The following is a 10631-nucleotide window of genomic DNA, read 5'->3' on the forward strand; positions in this document are numbered from 1 at the left end:
GGCTCTGTCCTGTTATCACACTGTATTGGGGGGGGCTCTGTCCTGTTATCACACTGTATTGGGGGGGGGCTCTGTCCTGTTATCACACAGTATGGGGGGGGGCTCTGTCCTGTTATCACACAGTATGGGGGGGCTCTGTCCTGTTATCACACTGTATTGGGGGGGGGCTCTGTCCTGTTATCACATTGTATTGGGGGGGGGCTCTGTCCTGTTATCACACTGTATTGGGGGGGGCTCTGTCCTGTTATCACACTGTATTGGGGGGGGGGCTCTGTCCTGTTATCACACTGTATTGGGGGGGGGCTCTGTCCTGTTATCACACAGTATGGGGGGGCTCTGTCCTGTTATCACACTGTATTGGGGGGGGGGGCTCTGTCCTGTTATCACACAGTATGGGGGGCTCTGTCCTGTTATCACACTGTATTGGGGGGGGGGGCTCTGTCCTGTTATCACACAGTATGGGGGGGGGCTCTGTCCTGTTATCACACTGTATTGGGGGGGGGGGCTCTGTCCTGTTATCACACAGTATGGGGGGGGCTCTGTCCTGTTATCACACTGTATTGGGGGGGGGCTCTGTCCTGTTATCACACGGTTTGAAAGTGGGGAGGTTTGGGGGCAAAGGGGGGGGGGCACCTCATACCTGTCCTGGTCACACCGGGGCTGCAAGTCCCCGGAAGTCTCTTTTGAGCTGCACTTGCGTTTCAAGCCTCGCTTTGTTTTTGACCCCGCCCATTCCGCTCAGTGACACGCCCTGAGGACGCTGATTGGCTGTTACACCAAAATTGTGTCAGCAGAGAAGGATCAATAAGCAGCCATCTTGGTGGGGGCAATAATAGCCCTGCTCTGTGTATAACACAGATACTCACTGCTCTGTGTACAATACATGCACACGTTGCTCTGCGTATAACACATATACACGCTGCTCTGTGTATAACACAGATACTCACTGCTCTGTGTATAATACATGCACACGTTGCTCTGCGTATAACACATATACACGCTGCTCTGTGTATAATACAGATACACATGCTGCTCTGTGTATAATACAGACACCCACTGCTCTGTGTATAATACAGATACACATGCAGCTCTGCGTATAAGGCCGAGTCCATAGAAAGACAGGCCGCGCTGAGCCGTGCGGACGCTCAGCGCTGAGCCCCTGCATCCTCAATGAGGATGCCATGAGAGGGGGCTCACGCGAGCGTCCGCAGGCGTGCTGAGGCTTTGGAATTTTCAGCCGACAGCCAAGCTGTTTTTCAGCGCGCTGTCGGCTGAAAACATCCATTCAGCGCGGAGCTGCGTCAACGTCACGGCGCCGTGACGTCGGTGCGTCGCGGGCGATTGGCTCAGCGACGTCACTGCCCCGCCTCCCTCAGTCTCCCCCCGCCTCCGATTGCGCCCGCTGGCTCGCCTGCATGAGCATGAAATCTCGCATATTTCAGCAGGCGAGCGTCAGAGTCAGCGCGCCTCAGCCCTGCTACCCCCTATATGGCCCCAGCCTAATACAGGTACACGCTGCTCTGCGTATAATACAGATCCACGCACTGCTCTGCGTATTATACAGGTACACGCTGCTCTGTGTATAATACAGACACACGCTGCTCTGTGTATAATACAGATCCACGCACTGCTCTGCGTATTATACAGGTACACGCTGCTCTGCGTATTATACAGGTACACGCTGCTCTGCGTATAATACAGATACACGCTGCTCTACGTATAATACAGATACACATGCTGCTCTGTGTATAATACAGATACACGCTGCTCTGTGTATAATACAGATACACACTGCTCTGCGTATAATACAGATACACACGCTGCTCTGCGTATAATACAGATACACGCTGCTCTGCGTATTATACAGATACACGCTGCTCTACGTATAATACAGATACACACACTGCTCTGTGTATAATACAGATACACATGCTGCTCTGTGTATAACACAGATACACATGCTGCTCTGCGTATAATACAGATACAAACACTGCTCTGCGTATAATACAGATACACACGCTGCTCTGCGTATAATAAAGATACACACGCTGCTCTGTGTATAATACAGATACACACTGCTCTGCGTATAATAAAGATACACACGCTGCTCTGTGTATAATAGACACACACACTGCTCTGCGTATTATACAGATACACACTCCTCTACATATAATACAGATACAATACAATACGCAGAGCAGCGTGTATGCCTTTATTTATATAGCGCCATTAATGTATATAGCACCTCACAGCAGTAATATACGTGACAATCATATAAATAACACACAATGGGAAGACGTGCTTCAGCAATAAAAGTAACATTTAGGAAAAGAGCTTACAATCTAATTGGTAGGAAGAACGTTCAGAGACAGTGGGAGGGTGTTCTGGTAAGTGCGTCTGCAAGGGATAAGCTTTATGTATCGTGTATAGTATTAGCCACAGTGCTACTCATATGCTGCTCTGCGTATAATACAGATACACACGCTGCTCTGCGTATAATACAGATACACGCTGCTCTGTGTATAATACAGATACACACGCTGCTCTGCGTATAATACAGATACACGCTGCTCTGCGTATAATACAGATACACACACTGCTCTGTGTACAATACAGATACACACTGCTCTGCGTATAATACAGATACACACACTGCTCTGTGCATCACACACATGGATACTGACACGTTGCCCTGTGTTTCCATCACACACATGGACACTGAGACGTTGCCCTGTATCTCCCATCACACACATGGACACTGACACGTTGTCCTGTATCTCCCATCACACACATGGACACTGACACGTTGCCCTGTATCTCCCATCACACACATGGACACTGACACGTTGTCCTGTATCTCCCATCACACACATGGACACTGACACGTTGCCCTGTATCTCCCATCACACACATGGACACTGACACATTGCCCTGTATCTCCCATCACACACATGGACACTGACACGTTGCCCTGTATCTCCCATCACACACATGGACACTGACACGTTGCCCTGTATCTCCCATCACACACATGGACACTGACACGTTGCCCTGTATCTCCCATCACACACATGGACACTGACACGTTGCCCTGTATCTCCCATCACACACATGGATACTGACACGTTGCCCTGTATCTCCCATCACACACATGGATACTGACACGTTGCCCCGTATCTCCCATCACACACATGGACACTGACACGTTGCCCTGTATCTCCCATCACACACATGGACACTGACACGTTGCCCTGTATCTCCCATCACACACATGGACACTGACACGTTGCCCTGTATCTCCCATCACACACATGGACACTGACACGTTGCCCTGTGTCTCCCATCACACACATGGATACTGACACGTTGCCCTGTATCTCCCATCACACACATGGATACTGACACGTTGCCCTGTGTCTCCCATCACACACATGGACACTGACACGTTGCCCTGTATCTCCCATCACACACATGGATACTGACACGTTGCCCTGTATCTCCCATCACACACATGGATACTGACACGTTGCCCTGTATCTCCCATCACACACATGGACACTGACACATTGCCCTGTGTTTCCCATCACACACATGGATACTGACACGTTGCCCTGTATCTCCCATCACACACATGGATACTGACACGTTGCCCTGTGTCTCCCATCACACACATGGCCACTGACACGTTGCCCTGTATCTCCCATCACACACATGGATACTGACACGTTGCCCTGTGTTTCCCATCACACACATGGACACTGAGACTTTGCCCTGTATCTCCCATCACACACATGGACACTGACACGTTGCCCTGTATCTCCCATCACACACATGGATACTGACACGTTGCCCTGTATCTCCCATCACACACATGGATACTGACACGTTGCCCTGTGTCTCCCATCACACACATGGACACTGACACGTTGCCCTGTATCTCCCATCACACACATGGATACTGACACGTTGCCCTGTATCTCCCATCACACACATGGATACTGACACGTTGCCCTGTATCTCCCATCACACACATGGACACTGACACGTTGCCCTGTATCTCCCATCACACACATGGACACTGACACATTGCCCTGTATCTCCCATCACACACATGGATACTGACACGTTGCCCTGTATCTCCCATCACACACATGGACACTGACACATTGCCCTGTATCTCCCATCACACACATGGATACTGACACGTTGCCCTGTATCTCCCATCACACACATGGATACTGACACGTTGCCCTGTATCTCCCATCACACACATGGACACTGACACATTGCCCTGTATCTCCCATCACACACATGGATACTGACACGTTGCCCTGTGTTTCCCATCACACACATGGACACTGACAGGTTGCCCTGTGTCTCCCATCACACACATGGACACTGACACATTGCCCTGTATCTCCCATCACACACATGGGCATTGACACGTTGCCCTGTATTTCCCATCACACACATGGACACTGACACGTGGCCCTGTATCTCCCATCACACACATGGACACTGACACGTTGCCCTGTATCTCCCATCACACACATGGACACTGACACGTTGCCCTGTGTCTCCCATCACACACATGGACACTGACACATTGCCCTGTATCTCCCATCACACACATGGATACTGACACGTTGCCCTGTATCTCCCATCACACACATGGACACTGACACGTGGCCCTGTATCTCCCATCACACACATGGACACTGACACGTTGCCCTGTATCTCCCATCACACACATGGACACTGACACGTGGCCCTGTATCTCCCATCACACACATGGACACTGACACGTTGCCCTGTATCTCCCATCACACACATGGATACTGACACATTGCCCTGTATCTCCCATCACACACATGGACACTGACACGTTGCCCTGTATCTCCCATCACACACATGGATACTGACACGTTGCCCTGTGTTTCCCATCACACACATGGACACTGACACGTTGCCCTGTATCTCCCATCACACACATGGACACTGACACGTTGCCCTGTGTTTCCCATCACACACATGGACACTGACACGTGGCCCTGTATTTCCCATCACACACATGGACACTGACACGTTGCCCTGTATCTCCCATCACACACATGGACACTGACACGTTGCCCTGTATCTCCCATCACACACATGGACACTGACACATTGCCCTGTATTTCCCATCACACACATGGATACTGACACGTTGCCCTGTGTCTCCCATCACACACATGGATACTGACACGTTGCCCTGTATTTCCCATCACACACATGGACACTGACACGTTGCCCTGTATCTCCCATCACACACATGGATACTGACACGTTGCCCTGTATTTCCCATCACACACATGGACACTGACACGTTGCCCTGTGTTTCCCATCACACACATGGACACTGACACGTTGCCCTGTATTTCCCATCACACACATGGACACTGACATGTTGCCCTGTGTTTCCCATCACACACATGGGCACTGACACGTTGCCCTGTGTTTCCCATCACACACATGGACACTGACACGTTGCCCTGTATCTCCCATCACACACATGGACACTGACACGTTGCCCTGTATCTCCCATCACACACATGGACACTGACACGTTGCCCTGTATTTCCCATCACACACATGGACACTGACACGTTGCCCTGTATTTCCCATCACACACATGGACACTGACACGTGGCCCTGTGTTTCCCATCACACACATGGACACTGACACGTTGCTCTGTATTTCCCATCACACACATGGACACTGACACGTTGCCCTGTATTTCCCATCACACACATGGACACTGACACGTTGCCCTGTATCTCCCATCACACACATGGACACTGACACGTTGCCCTGTATCTCCCATCACACACATGGACACTGACACGTTGCCCTGTATCTCCCATCACACACATGGACACTGACACATTGCCCTGTATTTCCCATCACACACATGGACACTGACACGTTGCCCTGTGTTTCCCATCACACACATGGACACTGACACGTTGCCCTGTATTTCCCATCACACACATGGACACTGACACGTTGCCCTGTGTTTCCCATCACACACATGGGCACTGACACGTTGCCCTGTGTTTCCCATCACACACATGGACACTGACACGTTGCCCTGTATCTCCCATCACACACATGGACACTGACACATTGCCCTGTATTTCCCATCACACACATGGACACTGACACGTTGCCCTGTGTTTCCCATCACACACATGGACACTGACACGTTGCCCTGTATTTCCCATCACACACATGGACACTGACACGTTGCCCTGTATTTCCCATCACACACATGGACACTGACACGTTGCCCTGTATTTCCCATCACACACATGGACACTGACACGTTGCCCTGTATCTCCCATCACACACATGGGATACTGACACGTTGCCCTGTATTTCCCATCACACACATGGACACTGACACGTTGCCCTGTATTTCCCATCACACACATGGACACTGACACGTTGCCCTGTATCTCCCATCACACACATGGGATACTGACACGTTGCCCTGTATTTCCCATCACACACATGGACACTGACACATTGCCCTGTATCTCCCATCACACACATGGATACTGACACGTTGCCCTGTGTTTCCCATCACACACATGGACACTGACACATTGCCCTGTATCTCCCATCACACACATGGATACTGACACGTTGCCCTGTATCTCCCATCACACACATGGACACTGACACATTGCCCTGTATCTCCCATCACACACATGGACACTGACACGTTGCCCTGTGTTTCCCATCACACACATGGACACTGACACGTTGCCCTGTATCTCCCATCACACACATGGATACTGACACGTTGCCCTGTATCTCCCATCACACACATGGATACTGACACGTTGCCCTGTATTTCCCATCACACACATGGACACTGACACGTTGCCCTGTATCTCCCATCACACACATGGACACTGACACGTTGCCCTGTGTTTCCCATCACACACATGGACACTGACACGTGGCACTGTGTTTCCCATCACACACATGGACACTGACACGTTGCCCTGTATCTCCCATCACACACATGGACACTGACACGTTGCCCTGTGTTTCCCATCACACACATGGATACTGACACGTTGCCCTGTATCTCCCATCACACACATGGACACTGACACGTTGCCCTGTGTTTCCCATCACACATATGGACACTGACACGTTGCCCTGTATCTCCCATCACACACATGGATACTGACACGTTGCCCTGTATCTCCCATCACACACATGGACACTGACACGTTGCCCTGTATCTCCCATCACACACATGGATACTGACACGTTGCCCTGTATCTCCCATCACACACATGGACACTGACACGTTGCCCTGTGTTTCCCATCACACATATGGACACTGACACGTTGCCCTGTATCTCCCATCACACACATGGACACTGACACGTTGCCCTGTATCTCCCATCACACACATGGATACTGACACGTTGCCCTGTATCTCCCATCACACACATGGACACTGACACATTGCCCTGTATCTCCCATCACACACATGGATACTGACACGTTGCCCTGTATCTCCCATCACACACATGGATACTGACACGTTGCCCTGTATCTCCCATCACACACATGGACACTGACACGTTGCCCTGTATCTCCCATCACACACATGGATACTGACACGTTGCCCTGTATCTCCCATCACACACATGGATACTGACACGTTGCCCTGTGTCTCCCATCACACACATGGACACTGACACGTTGCCCTGTATCTCCCATCACACACATGGATACTGACACGTTGCCCTGTATCTCCCATCACACACATGGACACTGACACGTTGCCCTGTATCTCCCATCACACACATGGATACTGACACGTTGCCCTGTGTCTCCCATCACACACATGGACACTGACACGTTGCCCTGTATCTCCCATCACACACATGGATACTGACACGTTGCCCTGTATCTCCCATCACACACATGGATACTGACACGTTGCCCTGTATCTCCCATCACACACATGGACACTGACACATTGCCCTGTGTTTCCCATCACACACATGGATACTGACACGTTGCCCTGTATCTCCCATCACACACATGGATACTGACACGTTGCCCTGTGTCTCCCATCACACACATGGACACTGACACGTTGCCCTGTATCTCCCATCACACACATGGACACTGACACGTTGCCCTGTATCTCCCATCACACACATGGATACTGACACGTTGCCCTGTGTTTCCCATCACACACATGGACACTGACACGTTGCCCTGTATCTCCCATCACACACATGGATACTGACACGTGGCACTGTGTTTCCCATCACACACATGGACACTGACACGTGGCACTGTGTTTCCCATCACACACATGGACACTGACACGTTGCCCTGTATCTCCCATCACACACATGGACACTGACACGTTGCCCTGTATCTCCCATCACACACATGGACACTGACACGTTGCCCTGTGTTTCCCATCACACACATGGACACTGACACGTTGCCCTGTGTTTCCCATCACACACATGGGTACTGACACGTGGCACTGTGTTTCCCATCACACACATGGATACTGACACGTTGCCCTGTGTCTCCCATCACACACATGGACACTGACACGTTGCCCTGTATCTTCCATCACACACATGGACACTGACACGTTGCCCTGTATCTCCCATCACACACATGGATACTGACACGTTGCCCTGTATCTCCCATCACACACATGGATACTGACACGTGGCACTGTGTTTCCCATCACACACATGGATACTGACACGTTGCCCTGTGTCTCCCATCACACACATGGACACTGACACGTTGCCCTGTATCTTCCATCACACACATGGACACTGACACGTTGCCCTGTATCTCCCATCACACACATGGACACTGACACGTTGCCCTGTATCTCCCATCACACACATGGATACAGCTCTTCCAGCAGGGCCCCTAAGGCCCCGGACATGTTTGCTGCTTGCTTGCGGAAGCGTGCTGACGCGCTCTCCCGCTCAGCACTGAGCCCCTACAGCCGCAATTAGAGCGGCTTTAGTAGGGGCTCACCTGCGCTTCTGCGTGCTTGCGGAAGCGCAGGTCTTGGGGGAATTTAACATTCCCCCACTTGCCGACGAGACAGGCCGGTCACGTGAGCGGTTCGCCCAATGAGAGCGAACCAGCTCCGTGACGTCACTGGCCCGCCCCCGGCCAGTGACGCGCCCGCCTCCGGACCGCCCTCTGGCGGCCTGCTGAGAGCGCTTGCGGTAAGCAACCGCAAGGCCAGGGAAAGCACCCGCTTTCCCTGCGCCTCAGCACGCCTCAGCACGCCAGCAGGGACCATGGACTCGGCCTAACACTTATAGGAATGCCTTGGTCCTTTGCTGCGATAAGACCCGGGCCCTCTCCTAATAGTTGTGGAACCTCTTTCCTCATTATCTCAGTAATACTAGGCCCATTGGGGATCCTAGCGGGTCCTGTCTACTTAACCCAATACATTTAGCCATTGTGGTTACTGCCACTTCAGCCTGAGAGGAATGTAAATGCAGAACCGCGGTTAGAGCCGATCCGCCGGCACCCGCGACTCCTCGTTACTGAGGCGCTCTGGCACACGTCGTTTCATACTTGACACTTATCTTGGACTCCCTTAGTCTTCTCTAGGGATCCCAACTGACAAGGTTACTGTCCCTGTCTAAAACATAACAAAGTAGGGGGGCCTAGTCTATTCTATTACCCCATAACATGGGGTGTCTACTCTCCCCGAGGCTCCTCTCCTTATGCCCTACTGGAACCTAACCTTCCAGAACGGTCACTCCTCCTAAAATACCCCCTGCATGACGTCTGGATCCCCACAGCAACCCAGGGCGGGCCTAGCCTTTAGAAGGGGGGTTACACTTATAACGGAGATACGTTGTTCTGTGAATTATACACATGTCATTTGCCCCGAGCAGGGAGTACGTTTAATGGGCCAGTGATATCTGGTACTTCTGTTCCTCTGAGCGTGGGGAGCCTGGGACAGGCGGCGAGATCAGTGGAGCAGTATAAGAACGAGCCGTGTCACTGCGAGGTATGAGACGTGTCAGGACTCTGAGTTAGAGCCTCATCTGCGCCGTCTCACCGGCCGGAGAAGCATATGTTAAGGTGGCAGTTCTGTGCAGTCTTCCCTCCAAATTCTAAATGAAATGATTACTGGGAGGGCTGACCCGCGCACCCATCTCGTTTACACGATATATTCTCCCTCCATGCAGTGTACAGACTTCCGCAGCCCCCGGCGCCCGAGAGAGAAGAATGTTCTCTGCGGGAGAGGGTTAAGAAAATACAATCGGGAGGTTAGGGGAGTGAAGCAGCAGAATCTCTCAGCAATCTCCTGTTAATAATGGACAGTGGGGAAGGAGAGACGTGCGTGATCGGGTTTTGTTACTAGGCAGCTCCAGTTGTGTAGGTTAATCCTGGAAGGAGGAGCGGTGTAGGTGTTAAGGCAAGGGTGGGCAACTCCAGTCGTCAAGGGCCACCAACAGGCTAGGTATTAGGGATATCCTGAAAACCTGACCTGTTGGTGGCCCTTGAGGACTTGAGTGACCCACCCGTGGGTCAAGGTGTTGGACATGAG

General features: G+C 51.5%; 1 protein-coding gene across 1 annotated transcript in view; it reads right to left on the minus strand.

Moving 5' to 3' along the window:
* INSIG2 (insulin induced gene 2) overlaps positions 1-725 on the minus strand; it is a 36265-nt gene extending 35540 nt beyond the window's left edge. The window contains exon 1 of the mRNA XM_075585045.1: positions 641-725. The gene's annotated coding sequence lies outside the window, so the exon portion shown is untranslated. The remainder of the gene's footprint in view (positions 1-640) is intronic.
* Positions 726-10631: the final 9906 nt, after the last annotated feature.

The sequence above is a fragment of the Ascaphus truei genome, unplaced genomic scaffold (genome assembly GCF_040206685.1).
Source record: "Ascaphus truei isolate aAscTru1 unplaced genomic scaffold, aAscTru1.hap1 HAP1_SCAFFOLD_876, whole genome shotgun sequence".
Classification (NCBI taxonomy): domain Eukaryota; kingdom Metazoa; phylum Chordata; class Amphibia; order Anura; family Ascaphidae; genus Ascaphus; species Ascaphus truei.